General features: G+C 39.6%; 1 long non-coding RNA gene across 1 annotated transcript; it reads right to left on the bottom strand.

Annotated features, from left to right (window-relative positions):
* Positions 1 to 6388: 6388 nt before the first annotated feature.
* LOC134199298 (uncharacterized) lies at positions 6389 to 7693 on the bottom strand. The gene is made up of 2 exons (XR_009973732.1): positions 7531 to 7693; positions 6389 to 7340 (listed from the first exon to the last, which is right to left on the bottom strand). It is a non-coding gene; the product is annotated as an uncharacterized LOC134199298 (long non-coding RNA).
* Between the last annotated feature and the right edge of the window lie 11521 nt (positions 7694 to 19214).

The following is a 19214-nucleotide window of genomic DNA, read 5'->3' as shown; positions in this document are numbered from 1 at the left end:
TAGCCCACCTGGTATTAAGTGGTTACTGGAACCCATAGACATCTACAACGTAAATGCGCCACCCACCTTTAGATGTAAGTTCTAAAGTCTCAAATATAGTTACAACGGCTGCCCCGCCCTTCAAACCGAAACGTATTACTGCTTCACGGCAGAAATAGGCAGGGTGGTGGTACCTACCCGCGCGGACACACTAGAGGTCCTACCACCAGTAATTACGAAAATTAATAATGCCTCATATTAAAGTTATAATTGTATCTAGAGCCACTCGCAATAAAGGAAAAAGAAATAAGCAATGTATTGTGGTCGACCTTCGACAAGAAATATCAAATCAACAATTTAATTATTCGATTTCGTTCGTCTAAATTTTTTTTCCCTTTTATTTATATACATATATGTACGTAAAGTCGATTTTGTATAAACAAGAATTTAATAGCGACTTTATCATGATCGTATATGGTCTTCTTCTTAGTCGAATACTTCATTGCTGAAGGTCGTGTCCTTGAAAGCCCTTCGTGGCTCTTTGTACCCTCAGCTTCCATTTGCTTCGGTTTTCGGTTTCTCTCAGTGCGTTCGTAACAGAAAGTCCAGTAAGCCCAGTTATCTTATTATCAGTTACTAGAGGTCCCGCAGTAGTCGAAATTCGACTATAATTAATTGGAATTGTAAGTTTGTACACTATTATGGATGTATTTTATACTTCTATAATCACTAATTTCGCCAAGGCTACATTATAAAAAAATATTAATAAAGACAAAAAATATTTAATCTATTCTCAATTTGACAACAGACGTCAAGAACAAAAGTTTGACAATAAATAGTATGCATGCGTGTGTGCGTCAAATACATGGTATGTAGTTTGTGTAATGTTTTATTTATTGATTTAATGTATCTTTTATGCATTATTTTAAAAACATATTAGCATTGTGCACTTTTTCTCTATATTCTCTATAAGTGTGGAAAATGTCATACTCCTCCGTCCGCGCAATTTTCGTAAAAAGGGATATACAGTTTTTGCTTCACGTATTAATATATAGATTATTATCATTATTATTATCAGTTATTGTATATGGTATTATTGCTTCAAAATTAATTGCCTTCTGTTGCGCAAAAAAGCCAGAGTTATATTTAGTTATAGTATCAAACTGACAATGATTTCTGGCTTCGTAACAAAGAAGTTTCTGATACTTGATGCCTCAAAAATTAAACAAAACCACGAATCTACTTAAAATACATAGTATTTAAAACTAAATCATATTCTGTCGCTCTACAATGAGGAATGCCGATATATCATTTTATTAACACGCGTTTCCTAATACAAGAGCGTCCACTTCAAGGTGAATTGCGTTTGGACAGATGTTGTGCAACCAGCTCGTATATAAAGAAGACATTGTCCAATTACCCTAATCTGGTAACAGTTGGACGATAGCCTTGATAATAAGTGATGTCCACTGACAACGTTAAACAAACGACCAAATCGAGTGTCAACTCAAGCGTTTTCAATTAAGAAATGTATAATATTTTATTTTTGAAAACGAAAAAGACACGCTTATATAGAAAACTGAAATAACATTAAATTTTATCTTTTTTTATCCTATTGAGGCTAGTCAGGGTATTAGATTTAAGTCATAAGATTATTGTATTGCATTCGATGCTTTATACGTATGCAAATTTTCAAGTTCTGGTTCAAGTTTACTGGGCGTAGGACCTCTTGTGAGTCCGCGCAGGTACCACCACCCTGCCTATTTCAGCCGTGAAGCGGTAATGCGTTTCGGTTTGAAGACTGGGGCAGCCGTTGTAACTATACTTGAGACGTGGGTGGCGGTATTAACGTTATAGATGTCAATGGGCTCCAGTAACCACTTAACGTCACGTGGGCTGTGAAGTCGTCCACCCATCTACGCAATAAAATAATAATAATAATAAATCATAAAATTTCCATACAGATTAACGAATGCTATTTGTCCATTGTATTCCAGATACATTTGTCAATTGAGCTGACTTGAATATTACATGTTTTCTTCTTCTCGACCTTATCCCATTTGGATTGGTGCAGCATCCATTTTTCCATTCAGGCTTATCATACGTCATCTCTGTACTCGAACCGTTCTCACGCCTATCCTCTTCCACACAGCCAGTCTTTTTGGAGTTTACTCCTTTAGAATCGATTTACATATATAGGCCCGGGGTATGAAAATTATGGGGACCAAAATCGTACTAGCATGTCACACGAAATGCGTTATGCGCCTGATTGGCTCCTGATTGCGTGATGCGTGCGCGCGCCAATCAGGAGCCAACGCGCGGCCGCGTTATCGCAGGTGACGCCGGGCTGCTGCGCCGGCAGTCCGCCACAAAGCCTCGTACTGATCGCGCGTTTCTCTCATTATTGTATTTTCATATATTTGTTAGTCGTTTGTTTTGTGTCTCGTTAATTTGTTAATAATCTGTAGTGTATCGTGTTGTCGTAATATAGAACTATTTCTCGTATTGTTTCGTTTAATTTTTTATATCCAGTAAACTCCAGTCGTGCGTCGGAGCGGACACACACACTTTTTTTTTTATTTTTTTTTGTTTTTATTTTTTTATTGCTTAGATGGATGGACGAGCTCACAGCCCACCTGGTGTTAAGTAGTTACTGGAGCCCATAGACATCTGCAATGTAAATGCGCCACCCACCTCGAGACATAAGTTCTAAGATCTCAGTATAGTTACAACGTTACAACGGCTACCCCACCCTACGAACCGAAACGCATTACTGCTTCACGGCGGAAATAGGCGGGGTGGTGGTACCTACCCGCGCGGACTCCCAAGAGGTCCTACCACCCGTGAAAGTCATTTTCTCTTCGCATAATATGTCCTAGTAGGATACAGCTAATAAAGATATAATGAGAGTGCTAAATTCAATTCATTATGTATCTCGAAGGTGACACCGTGAGTCAACAATCACCATCTCCGCTGATAGCATTCACCTCATTACGCAACAACGTGTTAAGAATTCTAGATATACTGGAATAGCGCAATACATTATTCTAGTGAATGTCGATCTGGTGTTATTTATTCATGTATACAGTTAAGGAATTTCGATGGATGATTTGGAGCGTATTGCGATTCTACCACGAAGAAAATCACGTCTCTGACAGAAAGTGCTTATTAGCTTTATTCTAGAAGTCTGTGGAATGAACTGCCGCCACGGTGTTATTTTTTAATTTTTTTTTGTTTTCTTGCCTAGATGTGTGGACGAGCTCACAGCCCACCTGGTGTTAAGTGGTTACTGGAACCCATAGACATCTACAACGTAAAAGCGCCACACACCTTGAGATATAAGTTCTAACGTCTCAGTATAGTTACAACGGCTGCCCCACCCTTCAAACCGAAGCGCATCACTGCTTCACGGCAGAAATAAGCGGGGCGGCGGTACCTACCCATGCGGACTCACAAGAGGTCCTAAATTATAATTTTGCGGGTTTAATTTTTATTACACGATTTTATTCCTTCACCGTGCAAGTCAATCGTGAACAATTACGTATTTCATTAGAAAAATTGGTACCCGCTTGCGGGATTCGAACACCGTTGCATCGGTATATACGAATGCACCGGATGTCTTATCCTTTAGGCCACGACAACTTCGAACGTTACTCCAGATTTAACCCATACTTCAGCTCGCTGAGTTTCTCTCTGGATCTTCTCAGCGGGTTGCGATTCTGATTCCGGTAGTGGATTTATTCGCGAAGCAGCTGCTCTTTCTTGAGTGGTTAGGTTTCCTTTGGAGGCGCTCGGGCAGCTGCTAGCATATCCCACACCTCCTGAGTCTTTGCTCGCTCACCTGTCCTGGTGAAACCGGAAATCCGTGTCACCAGTAATCTCTTAATCCCAAAACAAATAAATGTGTGGTGTCATGGGACACCGGGTAGGAACGAGGTTCATTATTATAAAAATATTAATTTTAAGTTCTATTCGAGGTATAACGAAAATAAAACTGGAGGTTTCGCAACAACCCACGGTCATTCGGTAACGTGCGAACTTATTGTGGTACACTTCATTCGCGGTTGTTTGCATAAGAGTTAATGTATTGCGCAAACGAACGCTCTGAGATCGTGGTCAATGAATGATAATAAATATGTTGTTTTTTATACGTTATTACAAAGTTAAGTCGTACACTGTGTGCATTACTAACAAAAATCTTACGTTACGGACGTTTTTTCCCGGTTAGGTTACCCCTCCGCATCGTCCCATAAGGAACTTCGTTCCAAAAACTCCGGATTGATGATTTCGTGTTCTTTTAAAAGGATTTCCGGGACGCAAAAGTTTGGCATGCAAACGAAACCGCTGCAGAGAACAGGAATTACGCCCCTAAGCAAATTACCTTTATCGCAGTTATCGTGTGCACGGAGATGAAAAAAAACACCATTGTTTTTCCTTTAATAGATAAGATATTTCACCTCTCAACGCAAACAAGAGTAGATACGTTCAAAACACCGAGTTAACGTAGTTAGCCATAAATCATTATTATCAAAATCTAAATAGTTTTGATACAACATTGAACGTCATAGCTTAAGTCAGTGGACATGTGTCACGGATTATCAAAATATTTGTTGCGGAATACAGTGGGAATACACGACACGACGGGGCCTCTTGATTTTGATTTCAGCCTTGCACAACGGCATTTGTTGTATTATTGTTTCGGTTTGAAGGATGGGGCAGCCGTTGTAACTGTACTTGAGGCCTTAGAACTTATATTTTAAGGTTGGTGGCGCACTTACATAGTAGATGTCTATGGGCTCCAGTAACCTTTTAACACCAGGTGGGCTGTGAGCTCGTCCACCCATCTAAGCAATAAATTGGCTTAGTCCACCAAGATACGGTTAGTCGATTCAACACGGACATCTTTGTTTAGCCCCCAATGGAAAGGTACCACCAACCTGCCTACTTCTGCCGCAAAAGTAGTCGTGTGTTCCGTTTTGAAGGGAGGGAGAGCGGTATTACAATACAACGGGGACGTCGATTCTTATCTCAAGGCGTATGGAAGGATTCATTTTGAGCGACAGTGGTTTTTAATCGGTAATACTCAGACAAGTAGCGCATATGGGTCCAACGCATAGGCGGTAGTCCGATGATTCGCTCGAGATCCAAAGACATAAGACATTCAGAAAAGTTATAGCCGCTATTAACGAGCCCCACACGGAAAAGACTTCCGCGTCAATTGCTCCAATAAAAAATTAGTAATCTGTAAGCTCTGGTAATGCTTTAAAATATAAAACCTATTCGATACGAAATCACAATCAATTGAATATGCCATTCCTAAAAAATACATCAATACTTTTATTTCAATACGCAAAAACGTAAAAATGCGACGACGCTAAAAGTCGGGGGATTTTTTTTATTTGAAATACCTATCAAACGGGTTTTGTTTTAATGGCTATCGATTGACCAGAGGTTTGTTTAATCGCAAGTTAAAAGAAACGCCAGCTTGTTCAAAACAAGGCGATTCGATGTATATTAAGCAAACAGTTTCTCCCAGCTATAGTATTATTTAAACAAACAAACAATACTCACCTGTACTTCACGTAACGATATTGGCGCCGTATGACTCAGCGATACGTTGTCATTGAGCTGGCACTGACTGATTAAACTTATCGGATTCAAATACCGATGATTTACTGTACGCCGGATCATGGCTTCCTGTTAAGTCACAAATACTTGTAATTGATAAAACAGTTGATTAAATTGGTCTTAGGTTTCGTCCTCACAGGTTGATATCACCGGCTCCTTCGTGGAAGCAGTTTTTCGTTCCATATATCATAGCTCTATTTAAGTTGAGTGACATCTTCTGTGTTTTTTTTATTGCTTAGATGGGTGGACGAGCTCACAGCCCACCTGGTGTTAAGTGGTTACTGGAGCCCATAGACATCCACGACGTAAATGCGCCACCCACGTTGAGATATAAGTTTTAAGGTCTCAAGTATAGTTACAACGGCTGCCCCACCCTTCAAACCGAAACGTATTACTGCTTTACGGCAGAAACAGGCGGGGTGGTGGTACCTACCCGCACGGACTCATAAGAGGTCCTACCACCAGTAATTACGAAATTAAAATTTGCGGGTGTGATTTTTATTACACGATGTTATTCCTTCGCTGTGGAAGTCAATCGAGAACATTTGTTGAGTACGTATTCCATTAGAATATGCACTAAAATACCACACGGATTGTGTATTTAGGCTTATAAAAAACTATATCGTGAGCCGTGACGTCAGAATGAATGTCTGAAATATTCATAAACATGAACTTGAATTACGTTGAAACAATCAGTTTTCCAATGCTAACAATGGTCGTTAACATTCACACAAAAGATCTTACAACCGTCTGTTTGCATGTGATCAAATAAAACAACACAACAGCTACAAATAATGTATTGTATAAATGTATTTCAAAATGGGTATTGTAAAATCTACTTGTAGATTGTATTAGAAATTATTAAGCCACACAAAATATGCGATAGGCAATATCAAAGGTTCTTTTTGCCTCTCAATAGAAGAACAATTTGTTTTTTTTTCATACAAAATAAATTGTGTTTGTGTCAAATCTATGAATGTGGAAGGATATAGAGGAAGAGGTAGACCTAAGAAGAAATGGATGGATTGCGTGAAAGACGATACGGGTAAGAGGGGAGTGAGCGAAGAAATGGTATATGATAGAAGAGTATGGAAGGAGAAAACATGATGCGCCGACCCCAGGTAACTGGGAGAAGGGCAGGATAATGATGATGATGATGATGATGTATCAAATCTGTTTTAATCTAGGTATACGATTTTAGTTGTTGAAATGGATATTTTTTTTGTAGTTTCGAGATACCAGAGACATGATCTTGGGCTCTGGGAGCGGAGGAGGTTACTCCTGATTACGTATGCCGTCATTAATTTCGTTACCGGCACTAGTGTTATCAGGAGGTCTTCAGCTCAGCGGCTTGACATGGAGTCGCGCTTGTGCCGTCATCGACTGAATTGAAGACGACCAAATTTTTTATTTTTTATTTATTGCTTAGGTGGTTGGACGGGCTAACAGACATCTACAACGTAAATGCGCCACCCACCTTGAGATATAAGTTCTAAGGTCTCAAGTATAGTTACAGCGGCTGTCCCGCCCTTCAAACCGAAACGAATTACTGCTTCACGGCAGAAATAAGCAGGGTAGTGGTACCTACCCGCGCGGACTCACAAGAGGTCCTTTACCCTTCTTGGGGACTGGATAAGTCGAATATGAAGCGTTCTTGCTCTGCGCATTTTGATCATGATGAAGATTTGATAATGTTAATCAAACGGGTGCCGGAAGGCCGCGTGCTCAGACGTCTGTCGACAATTGACTCAGATTAATAATTTGACAAGCGTCTGGTGTAGTGGTAAGTGACATGGTCACTACACAAGGGCGTCGCGGGTTCGAATCCCGCCACGGGAAGATATTTGTATGATAAATATAAATGTCTTTTCCGGGGTTATGGATGTATATTAAATATATGTATGTGTATAATAAAAATCTTACATTTATTTCCGTTATCTGGTACCTGTAACACAAGTTCTTTACGAACTTATCATGGTACTAGTTAACGTGGCGTGTTTATAAATAAAAAAAAAAAAAAAAAAAAAATTAATTAAACGGCCGCGTGGTCAGACGTCTGTCGACAATTGACTCAGATGAATAATAAAGCAAATTCTGATTACATTCTAATTACCTTCGTTCGCTAGCCTTATAAGTAAAGGCAAGGCGATATCCGTGTGACGAACATATGACAGATCCGTATTGAAAAATATGTACGTTGTTTTTTGTATGGTAATCTAAATCGTTCACGATTTGTATAATTATAATTATACTTTTACTGTTGGTAGGACCTTCTGTGAGTCCGCACGGGTAGGCACCACCACCCCGCCTATTTCTGCCGTGAAGCAGTAATGCGTTTCGGCTTGAAGGGTGGGGCAGCATTTGTAACTATACTGAGACCTTGAAACTCATATCTCAAGGCGGGTGGCGGCATTTACGTTGTAGATATCTGTAGGCTTCGGTAACCACTAAACACCAGGTGGGCCGTCAGCTGGTCCACAAATAATATAGCATCAGCAAGCTGAGTTTCTCGTCGGATCTTCTCAGCGGGTCGCGATTCTGATTCGGTTGTATGTGAAGAAAATACTAAGAAGAAGGAGAATGTCGTGGATAATATTAAATTCCATTCATCATTTCCTAATTTCACAATGTAAACAGTCATTATTAGCCTTATCGAATTGCGGAAACTCATGATTGTTTTACGTTAGTTTACATTTGATTTTGCAGTAGCAAAAACCAGTGCTTATCTATAAACAGTGTTTACCAAGTAAATGTGCGCAGTGTTTTTTCGTGTTTTTCTGCTATTGGTTAGGTTTTGCGTATATTGGAGAACTAAAGGACCTTAACTATGTTAGCCGCATTGCTTCTATCACTACACATAAGCCATCCTTGTCGCTTCCTATTGATCGCCTATGAGTAATTCGTATTATTTTCACGACTTTTTATTGCTTAGGTGGCTGGATGAGCTCATGGTCCACCTGGTGTTCAGTGGTTACTGGAGCCTATAGATATTTACAACGTAAATGCGCCACCAACCTTGAGATATAAGTTCTAAGGTCTCAGTATAGTTACAACGGCTGCCCCACCCTTCAAACCGAAACGCATTACTGCTTCACGGCAGAACTAGGCAAGATGATAATAACCCGTGTGGACTCGCAAGAGGTCCTACCACCAGTAATTACGCAAATTATAGTTTTGCGGGTTTGATTTTTATTACACGATGTTATTTCAACATCGTGGAAGTCAATCGTGAACATTAAGTACGTATTTCATTAGAAAAATTGGTACCCACCAGCGGGATTCGAACACCGGTGCATCGCTCGATACGAATGCACCGGACGTCTTATCCTTTAGGCCACGACGACTTCAGCAAAGAACTGCTCTTGCTAGAACTAGTGTTAGCAAATTCTCTCAAGTCGAAACCGTGAGTTCACCTACCCATCAACGAGAAACCGGAATAGCTCCTTAGGCTACCAGCGAATAGGTAGAAAAAAAAGCAGCGGCTTGGCTCTACCCCTGGCGTTGCTGATGTCGATGAGCGGCGGTAACCACTTTATTTATTTATTTATTGTTAACATAGAAGTAGAAACACAATCATACTTTGCATCTGTGCTTGAACTAGGTGATAAAAGCTGTATCTCAAACAGCATTGCTCCTCGTACAAAGAATACAAACTTCAGATACACAAAAATAGAAAATCAATAGACAAAAATTAAACTGAAATTCGTGGATTGCATAAAACTGAATAATGTAGAAATGAATTTAATACTGTACACTCTATGTGTACTGTCACCATCAAGTGTCCGAGTGGGGTAGGTAACATCACTATTCCTACAACGAAATCATATCCGTGTTAGAATACCATTAAAACCTTGATCATGTCTGAAAGATAGCTGTGTTCAGTTAGATAAATGGAAAGTAGATGATGTTGAGATGTAGACTTGGCGCTTATTTCTATGTAGACCCTAGACGATTCGCCATACTAACATATGATGACGAGAAAAGCTTCACTAACAATACTGCCAAAAACTCTCCGCAGATTTCCCGTGCTAAATTAAATAAATAAATAATAAATAATAATATTTATTCAAGCCTCTTAAAATACAAACACGTGCAATAATTCATAACACTAGTATAATAATATACATGGCTTTTTTACGAGGTATACCTACAATAACAAAATTCCCTGACTTTTATGCTAGGAAAACCTGTGTTATAAAAGTCAGTGGTTCAGTGCTAGGTCACCAGGTAAATTTAGTTAACCAGGAAGAGCGATCTGTAAGAATATAATTCGTACGTGCGTGTGTGTGTGTGTGTGTGTGTGTGTGTGTGTGTGTGTGTGTGTGTGTGTGTGTGTGTGTGTGTGCGTGTGTGTGTGTGCGTGTGCATGTGTGCGTGTGTGTGTGTGTGTGTGTTTTTTTGGCATCTATTGCTCGAAGAAGTTCCCAAAAAAATTTGATCAGGAATCAGAGCACCTAAAAATGTGTCACAGGACAGATTTCTATCGGCACAATTGCAGAGATGAAGAGAACAGTCTACCTCGATTGTATCGGGATTACCAAACACGAGGGTAAGATATTTTAATAGATGAAAGATTTAATTGAGTTACTGGTGGTAGAACGTCTTGTGAGTCCGCACGGGCATTTCTGCCGTAATGCGTTCCGGTTTGAAGGGCGGGCCAGCCATTGTACTGTTAAAAGTGAGACCTAACAACTCATGTCTCAAGATGAGCGGCAGCATTTACATTGTAGATGTCTAGGGGCTATGATAACCACTTAAAATCAGATGGGCCGTGAGCTTCATCTACCCATCTGAACAATAAAAAAAATTGAACAGAAAAGAGAATCGCTTGAATTAAATGCGTTCTCTGCCCGTACAAGTTACGTGTTCTCGAAATCTATTTAAAAGATATTAACGTCTTTAGAAGGGTCTGTTATACATGAACCTCAATTTCCAAGGTCAATCGCTTTCGCGGCCTTATCTCCTATGCAGGTGGGAGTCACACCTCTTACGCGTGTTTTGGTGTCATAATGTGACGATTAATTAGGCCTTCAGTGACGTCATCGGCAGATACATTACGTGAATGTATTTGAGGCATTGGCTCGGTGTTTAGAAGTGGTAAGCAGAATTGCCACGGTCGTACAACATACGATGCTTATCTGAGCAGTGTATGCGTTTATTTTATTTTTATAATGCAACGACTACCGGAAATTTGACGTATTGTTTATTCATTTCTAAGCCTCGCGCTAAAAAGAGACGCAGATTATTTTATCGGGCAGCTACACCTTTGTGTTTTATTGCCAGTGTAGGCGGACGAGCATAGGGTTGGTGTGTGGTTACCATCGCTGATGGACGTCAGCAATACCACAGACAGAGCCAAGCCGCTGCCTATCGTTTAAAAATACATCTGACAGGACCTCTTGTCAGTCCGCACGGGTAGGTACCACAGCCCTGCCTATTTCTGCCGTGAAGCAGTAATGCGTTTCGGTTTGAAGGGCGGAGCAGCCGTTGTAAGTATACTAAGATCTTAGAACTTATATCTCAAGGTGGGTGGCGCATTTACGGTGTAGATGTCTATGGGCTCCAGTAATCACTTAACACCAGGTGGGCTGTGAGCTCGTCCACCCATCTAAGCAATAAAAAAAAGACGAGCATAGGGTTGGTGTGTGGTTACCTTCGATCACGGATGTCAGCAATACTAGAGGCAGAGCCAAGCCCCTGCCTATCGTTTAAAAATACATCTGACAGGACCTCTTGTCAGTCCGCACGGGTAGGTACCACCGCTCCGCCTATTTCTGCCGTGAAGCAGTAATGCGTTTCGGTTTGAAGGGTGGGGCAGCCGTTGTAACTATACTGAGACCTTAGAACTTATATCTCAAGGTGGGTGGCGCATTTACGTTGTAGATGTCTATGGGCTCCAGTAACCGCTTAACACCAGGTGGGCTGTGAGCTCGTACACCCATCTAAGCAAGAAAAAAAAATTACAGTACATATTGTGTCTATAATAATATTAATGTTTCATTTTCAGGAATCGTAGTCATGATTAAAAATAATAATTTCGCTTTTTAATTTTGCATTTATTACTTCCGACGCTTCCAGTACTTTCTAGTTTTTATGGTTAATGTGACTAAGGCGTTATTCGTCCTTATTTGATTATTTTCGTAGCTGTCGTAAAAATAACAATATTTTTTTTGTTGTTTATATATGTTTCTTTGCGCATAGAACGAACTAGGAATACATTACGTCTAGTCTTTTGTTTACTGAAGCTTACATCTTCACGATAACAGAATCCCAGGTATTAGATAAGCGCCAATCATCTTCTCAATTACATTTTATATCTGTATTTATTAAAGCCGGAAAAACATTGAAACACGAAATAAAAAGTTTTGATACTTAAAAATCATATAATTTATTACGACAATTTACAATTTATATACAATCTTGTGTTGACACCTTCTCGGTACATGCATGCCACCAACGATCCGTCGCTTCATCGAGAAAAAAAATAACCCAGAGAGCAGAATTTTCATACTTCAATCACTAGTATTATTATGAAGGGCATTCGCTCCCAGTTATGTCTTTGTAACTGAAACAAAAAGAAAAATAAGTTAGAGTTGACAGTGTCTATAGATCACCAACATGCAGACGATTTTTTTTTATAACATCACGCAACAGTGTGCTTTTTTGTGCGAATTTTTTAACGTGCTCGATAGCGTAAAAGTTAACTTAAATTTGTATGGAGTTGGAACGTTGGGGCACTGTTCCAACTCGAATCCATACAAATTCAAGTTAACTTTTATGTTATGGAGAACGTTAAAAAACTCGCACTAAGCACACTGGATAAAATCCAGACGCATTAACGTCTAACTCAAATCGAAAAAACGTTTATAATATAATGTTCAATTCATCCTATTGGGTGTGATGGCTTAAAGTCGGTTGTGTTAAAAGTCTCTTACGACTTTGGAAGCTTGGAAGACTTTTTTTTTAAGGAATTTTATGACCTGGTATCCAAGAACTTTAAGTCACGTCTTATTTTTATTTATATTCTTATTGTTATGAAAAATGATAATATAAGGATAATATGGAGTGCAATGGCGGATCCAGGGGGGGGGTCATGGGGGTCATGACCACCCCCTGAGCTGGTTCCAGGACTTAGGTGGACCACTAATTGAATATAATCATTTTATTTATATATTTTGTCACCATACAGATTTTATGTAACTACATACCTTCAATATTTAATTAATTTAATATAATAATATAATAACTTTGTATAATGGCAAACGTTTGGGAACGAACGCATCTAAATTTGACTATGTGACCCCCTCCTGGCGCCAAAGCTGGATCCGCCCTTGATGGAGTGAAATAAAACAAAATGAAATGAAGATGATTAATTTGAGACAATAATGAACTCTGATGAAATTTAATGAAATGAGATGAGATGAGATGATATGGGATGAAGTATAGTCTTAGTAAAATGGTGGTCATTTACTAAGATTTTTTCAGTGGACTTTTTTGGATCCCGAGAACTTACGTCCAGCGGCTTTGTTTCCTTTTCCCACATTTGTGCATTTTCACAGATATTAAACAGGTAGTAAACCACCATTATTAGACATTTAAACCTGTAGAAACACTAGATAGACAAAATAAAATAAATCACACAACTTCACTCCTCGTGTTCCGTTCCCGCCAAAAAGTCTAGAATACTTTTTTTTTTAATAAACTTTACTGGCTGGAAACGATGTCTTTAACCCATGGAATACTTTACAATTTTCATTGTCACAGATAACTAATATGTTATGCTTTGACATTTGAATACTTGGCTTTGATTACCGTAAAATAAAAAATTAAAACTTGTCGGTTTCCCTTTGTTTCTAAACAATAATATAAAAATAACAAATGCGAAATTAAGCTATATGGAAATTCATGTTTAGAAAGAGAGAGAGAAGAGAATTTAAGTATAGAATTTTCTTCTTTAAATCATTGCAAGATTGTTTAAAATTCTAGACTATAAAGTGTACTAATTGTGTAAGATATAGTGCATGGAACAAGCTGTAAGGGTAGTTTATATTATGTATAGACCTCGGGAAAATACAGCCGCGGCCTACCGCTTGCGATTATGTATTTCTAAAATTCGTAATGTGATTATTTCTAAACTTCTTCTTTCGTTCGTAGAAAGACCGTTCATAGGGTTGAGCAGATACTGGATACTGGAAGAGTTTTTTCAGCGTAGGCGATGGTAAGAGGTAAAGACATAAATGGCACAGTGACTCCGGAAATATTGAGAGAATCGGCTCCGATGCGATGGCGGGCGGTGCTATGGTGAAATGTCTCGGAAATGACGGTGACTTATCAAGCAACTTTACAGATTACTGTTGTATGTTTGCAATTAGTAAAATCAACGAATATTCGTGTTTGTGATGAGGTTTATAGGGCTGCCGTAATTCCAAGCCCCCTAACGGTTCTGCCTTAACATAGAGAAGCAATAATTATTCCCCGAATTGATTGGTTTTTGATGGTCAAATTAACTTGATGCTTACATAACTAACGTTTTCTTTTTTATTTACATATTTATTGAAATTTGAAAATTTATAAAATTTAAGGTTTAATTTTCTTTTTCAGAGGCTAATGTTATTGATATAAACCGTTAACTTCGAGATTTTTTTTTAGATATAAGATCAGTGTGTAAAGTTTGTTTTAAATCGATTGATGAGTGACGTAAGCAAAAGCGTCATAATCGCAGTATTGATTAAACCAGTTTTAATTTTTGGATACAGAGAAAAAGAGTTTGGCATTTTATTTAGTTTACTTTCGCGTTTGTTTGTATACGGTACCTAATCCCTATTTGTATGTTGACTTTAGTCAAAACACATCCTTTTTAAATTTATTAATTCTAAATATATTTCAAGTCAGCTCTAGTTTCACCTTGGCTGACGTATGTATTTGTTTGTGCACCTCAGAGTTCAAGAGTGTGTAAATCTACCGTTTACGTTCTAAAATTTTACGTAAACTATCTTTAATAAAGTTCTTATGACAAAAAAAACACCATTAATACTTCTTTTAAATTTATAAGGATTGTAACATAAAAAAATTGTTTAGATTCTATCGTTACTAGCATTTTAAAATGTTGTCGGGTTTAAATTAAAAAAAAAAAATGTGTGTGTGTGCAAGTCACACACGGTAGAAGTGAAACTTATAAAAAATAATGTGTTCTATCTCATTCTCTCGCCGGCTGAATCCTATACATTTATGTGTTCGTGTCTCTATGGACTTATTTTTTCGTTTCGTTTCATTTCGTTTCATCGAGTTTGAAATCACGATTCTAAAGAAGTTTCACTTCAAAAAAATTAGTAAATTGTGGATATTGGTTGTGTAGGAACTTTTTTTTTTAAATCTTAACTTACATTTTACATGATATGCAGCCACACGAAGGAAAATATGTCGTGCCATCCGGACACTTCCCAACGAAACTGAAGAGTGATCTTTTCCTTCTTAAGACGTCAACACTTAAATCCTCCTTTTGTTCGTTGTCGATCGGCGAACTTCTCACGAACAAAATTTGCACTAACAAAACAGCCAACAAAATAAAAATGTTGAATTTCATTTTCGTTTCTCTTGTTTGTCACTCGGCGTGTAAATGCGCGCGAATTTTTGTATAATCTATGCGCGTGCGCTACCCTTGCGTCTCTGCAAGCGACTGGTTCCAATATTTTTCGATCGCTGGTTCAAAACTCTCTGATGCCGCCACGTTATTAATTTACTAAGAAAGTGACGCGGTATAAACCTTATTGATATCGATGGTGGCGAGATTTATTAGTCTTAGATTATATTTATCAAGTCTCTGGTTGACCACGAAGATTTTATGGCCTAGTAAGGTTGACCACGAAAAAGGATTTGTTTGCAAAAAAAAAAACTATTTCAAATTCTTCTGCGCTTCCGCAATTATGCTGCGTAATTATGATGTCATTTGTAGTGAAATTTGTAATACATTATTGATACAACAGTATTGATTATGGTGAGTGATTTCTCAATATTATTTTTGACCGATTATCAATGTTTACATCTAAAGAAAATGTGTGCGTAATTAAAACTACAGCTTAATCTTATTATTCTAACTTTTTTCCTACCTATTGGTAACGAGCTATTCCAGCTACGAGAGGACGGCTAGGTGAGTTCTTAAAAATATGATGTGTTATTATCTATGGATAAGCTCACGGGCTCAACCTGAAAGAATTATAACACTAGCTCTAGCAAGAGCAGACCCACTGAGAAAATCTGACTTCTCACTCAGTGAGTGTTATTTAATTGTTTTCAATGTTTCGAATAGTTTACAGTTTTTCATGATCACTGATGCCTAAGTTGTTTTTTATTCAAAGAGCGTTGTGTAAGCTATCGTAAAAATTTATAAAAAATATTTGATCCATGTCACATTTAGTCATTTATTTGATCCACGAAATTTGATATTAATGTTTCATATAAGCTTAGAAAATGTATTTTACAAGTAGATGTTGTTATCATAAAATACTTTCAGCATAATAACCTCATATCTAAAAAAAATATTACAACGTTGAGAGTTATAGTGTTATTGGAAATTAAATTATTAATGTGGTTTATCAATTGAATAATTATTTATCGAATATTTGAAATTATTGATGGCTCATATCGATCGAGCGAAGAGAATACGCACGCACCATCACTAGCAGGTTTTATTGTCATTATACAATTTTCAACTTGCACGTTCTTGTTTCACCTTGAATTTCGAGTTTTTTTCTTAGTCCAAGTGTAAATCAGCATCTGTTGCGTTATTTAAGCGAAAACCTATGACTCTAAATTAAACGAGCATATACATATGTATATCTAAAGGATTTAGTTCATGAACATAATAGTTGGTCTCGCAGTGGGTATGTCTTTTTCCCTACCTAAGCTGTGTGCTTAGTGCGAGTTTTTTAACGTTCTCGATAGCGTAAAAGTTAGCTCACATTGGTATGGAATGAGATCGTTTGCGTACGTTTGACGCTAAGTGCGCTGTCCCAACTGCATACAAAATTGGCTTAACTTTTACGCTATCGAGAACGTTGAGAAACTCGCACTAAGCACATTGGTAGCCTTAAGAGACTATGCCAGCGTAACCTAATGAGGAGGTGATCTCTCGGGGTTCTAACCCGGGTCGTTGTTAACACTGGTCCTAGCAAGGGCAGTGCATCACAGAATCTACCACCGGATCGGAACCGCGACCCATTGAGAATATCCGGCGAGAAACTCAGTGGGCGGTGTCTATGGGTTAGTTTACTCGCTGAACTCTTCAACGAGGACGGTGCCCCAAAAAAAAAAAAAAGTGGATTGGGAGGATCCGCAATGACGTGTTTAGGGCGACGTCGACTGTTTACCATTCGGTCCGCAGGACCGAAGGGTATTCGTGTCGTTTTTTTTTTTTTTTGGAGTTTACTCCTTAAGAATCGATTTACATATATAGGCCCGGGGTATGAAAATTATGGGGACCAAAATCGTACTAGAGAGTATAGCATGTCACACGAAATGCGTTATGCGCCTGATTGGCTCCTGATTGCGTGATGCGTGCGCGCGCCAATCAGGAGCCAACGCGCGGCCGCGTTATCGCAGGTGACGCCGGGCTGCTGCGCCGGCAGTCCGCCACAAAGCCTCGTACTGATCGCGCGTTTCTCTCATTATTGTATTTTCATATATTTGTTAGTCGTTTGTTTTGTGTCTCGTTAATTTGTTAATAATCTGTAGTGTATCGTGTTGTCGTAATATAGAACTATTTCTCGTATTGTTTCGTTTAATTTACCGACATCGTTTTGCTTGTGGCCGGACGCCGTTCGGGTTCGATTCCTGAACGTATCAACTGTTAGTGGGTTGATACCCGAATATAACCCGCTACAAATCATTTATTAATAAAGCTTATTAAATATAAACAATTCCTTCTATCAGTGAATGGACAACTTATATATTAATTGTAAAAGTGAATTATATAGACTTACTTAATTACCGCATCCACGTGTTCCGCAACTCCCGGATCATTCTCACTAGAATACGTAACTTCCATATTTTACTGTATTCAACTGACACAAATTTATATTTATATCCAGTAAACTCCAGTCGTGCGTCGGAGCGGACACACACACTTTTTTTTTTTTTTTTTTTATGATTGAAAGTTTACTGGTGGCCCGAAGGCCTTTCCAGTTTCACCAGGACAGGTGGGCGAGCAAAGGCTCAGCCAAGAGGGGTGGGATTTGCTAACAACTGCCCGAGCGCCTCCGAAGGAGACCTAACAACTCAAGAGCAATTGTTTCGCGAATGAATCTACTACCGGATCGGAATCGCGACCCGCTGAGAAGATCCGGCGAGAAACGCAGCGGGCTGATGCATGGGTTAAGTTGCACGTCGACCTCTTTGTCGAGTTCGACGAGTACGGTTACCGGGGTCCCTAAGCCTGCCCCTAGTATTAGAGCTGAAGGCATCTAATGCAAAGGTTATTGGATCTGATGGATCCGTAAGGACGTGTCTAGGGCGTCGACGGTGACTGGCTCCTGCATGATCAGGATTCGGGGAGTAGTCAGCGGCGGCAACGATAAGGCGATTATCATGACGCATAGCCTTATCGAAGTATCGTTCCGACGCTGACTTCATGTATTTCCGAATTGATTCGAGGCCCAGGTCGTCGTGTAGGTCAACGTTCCTCACGAACCACGGAGCCCCGACAGCTAACCTGCAAAAGCGGGATTGTAGGGATTGGAGGGTGTCTATGTGTGTGCGGGCCGCGTGAGCGAACACCACACTCGCGTAAGTCATGACGGGCCTTATGCAAGTTTTGTAAAGTGTCACCTTGTTCCGAAAGGACATTTTACTCCGCTTACAGATCATGGGGTAGAGTCTACCGAGAATAAACGCGGCACGGTCACGGACTGATTTTATATGCGGGCGGAATGTCATCGATGCATCCAGGGTAACGCCCAGGTACTTGACCTTCCTGGCCCAGGGTATGGGTTGTCTAAAGAGAGTAATCGGGGGTGTGAGATTCCTCCTCCTAATCCGGGAGGAAATCCGTGTGGAGCTTCCCCTCTGAAATAGCACCGCAGTACTTTTCGCTGGGTTGATGTCTATGCGCCATTTTCGGAACCACTGTCCTAGGGCTAGGGCTGCGCTCTGAAGCTTCTTCGCGATTAGGGACTTATTTCTACTAGAATAGTAAACAGTCGTGTCGTCGGCGAATAAAGCTAAATGGGTCGGCGGCGACCGGGGAATATCGTTGACGAATAAGCTAAATAGGAGGGGTGAGAGGACAGAGCCTTGCGGGACTCCAGCTGTGAGAGGTCGTGGGGAGGAGCGGGTTCCCTCGACTCGATATCGAAAAGAGCGGTTCGACAAGAAGTCCCGTATGATGAGCACGAGACTATCCGGCACGCCCATGTTGAATAGTTTGAAAATCAAACCGTTGTGCCAGACTTTGTCAAACGCTTTTGCGACGTCGAAGAAGAGAGCTCCCGTGTATAACGGTTTTGGTCGATTAAGCCCCACAAGAATGTGCTCCGTGAGGCGGTGCACCTGTTGAACGCATGAGTGATTTGTACGGAATCCGAATTGTTCATCGATGAGAATGCCCTTGGATG

The sequence above is a fragment of the Bombyx mori genome, chromosome 8 (assembly GCF_030269925.1).
Source record: "Bombyx mori chromosome 8, ASM3026992v2".
Lineage (NCBI taxonomy): Eukaryota > Metazoa > Arthropoda > Insecta > Lepidoptera > Bombycidae > Bombyx > Bombyx mori.
This window is presented reverse-complemented; position numbering and strand designations above follow the sequence as displayed.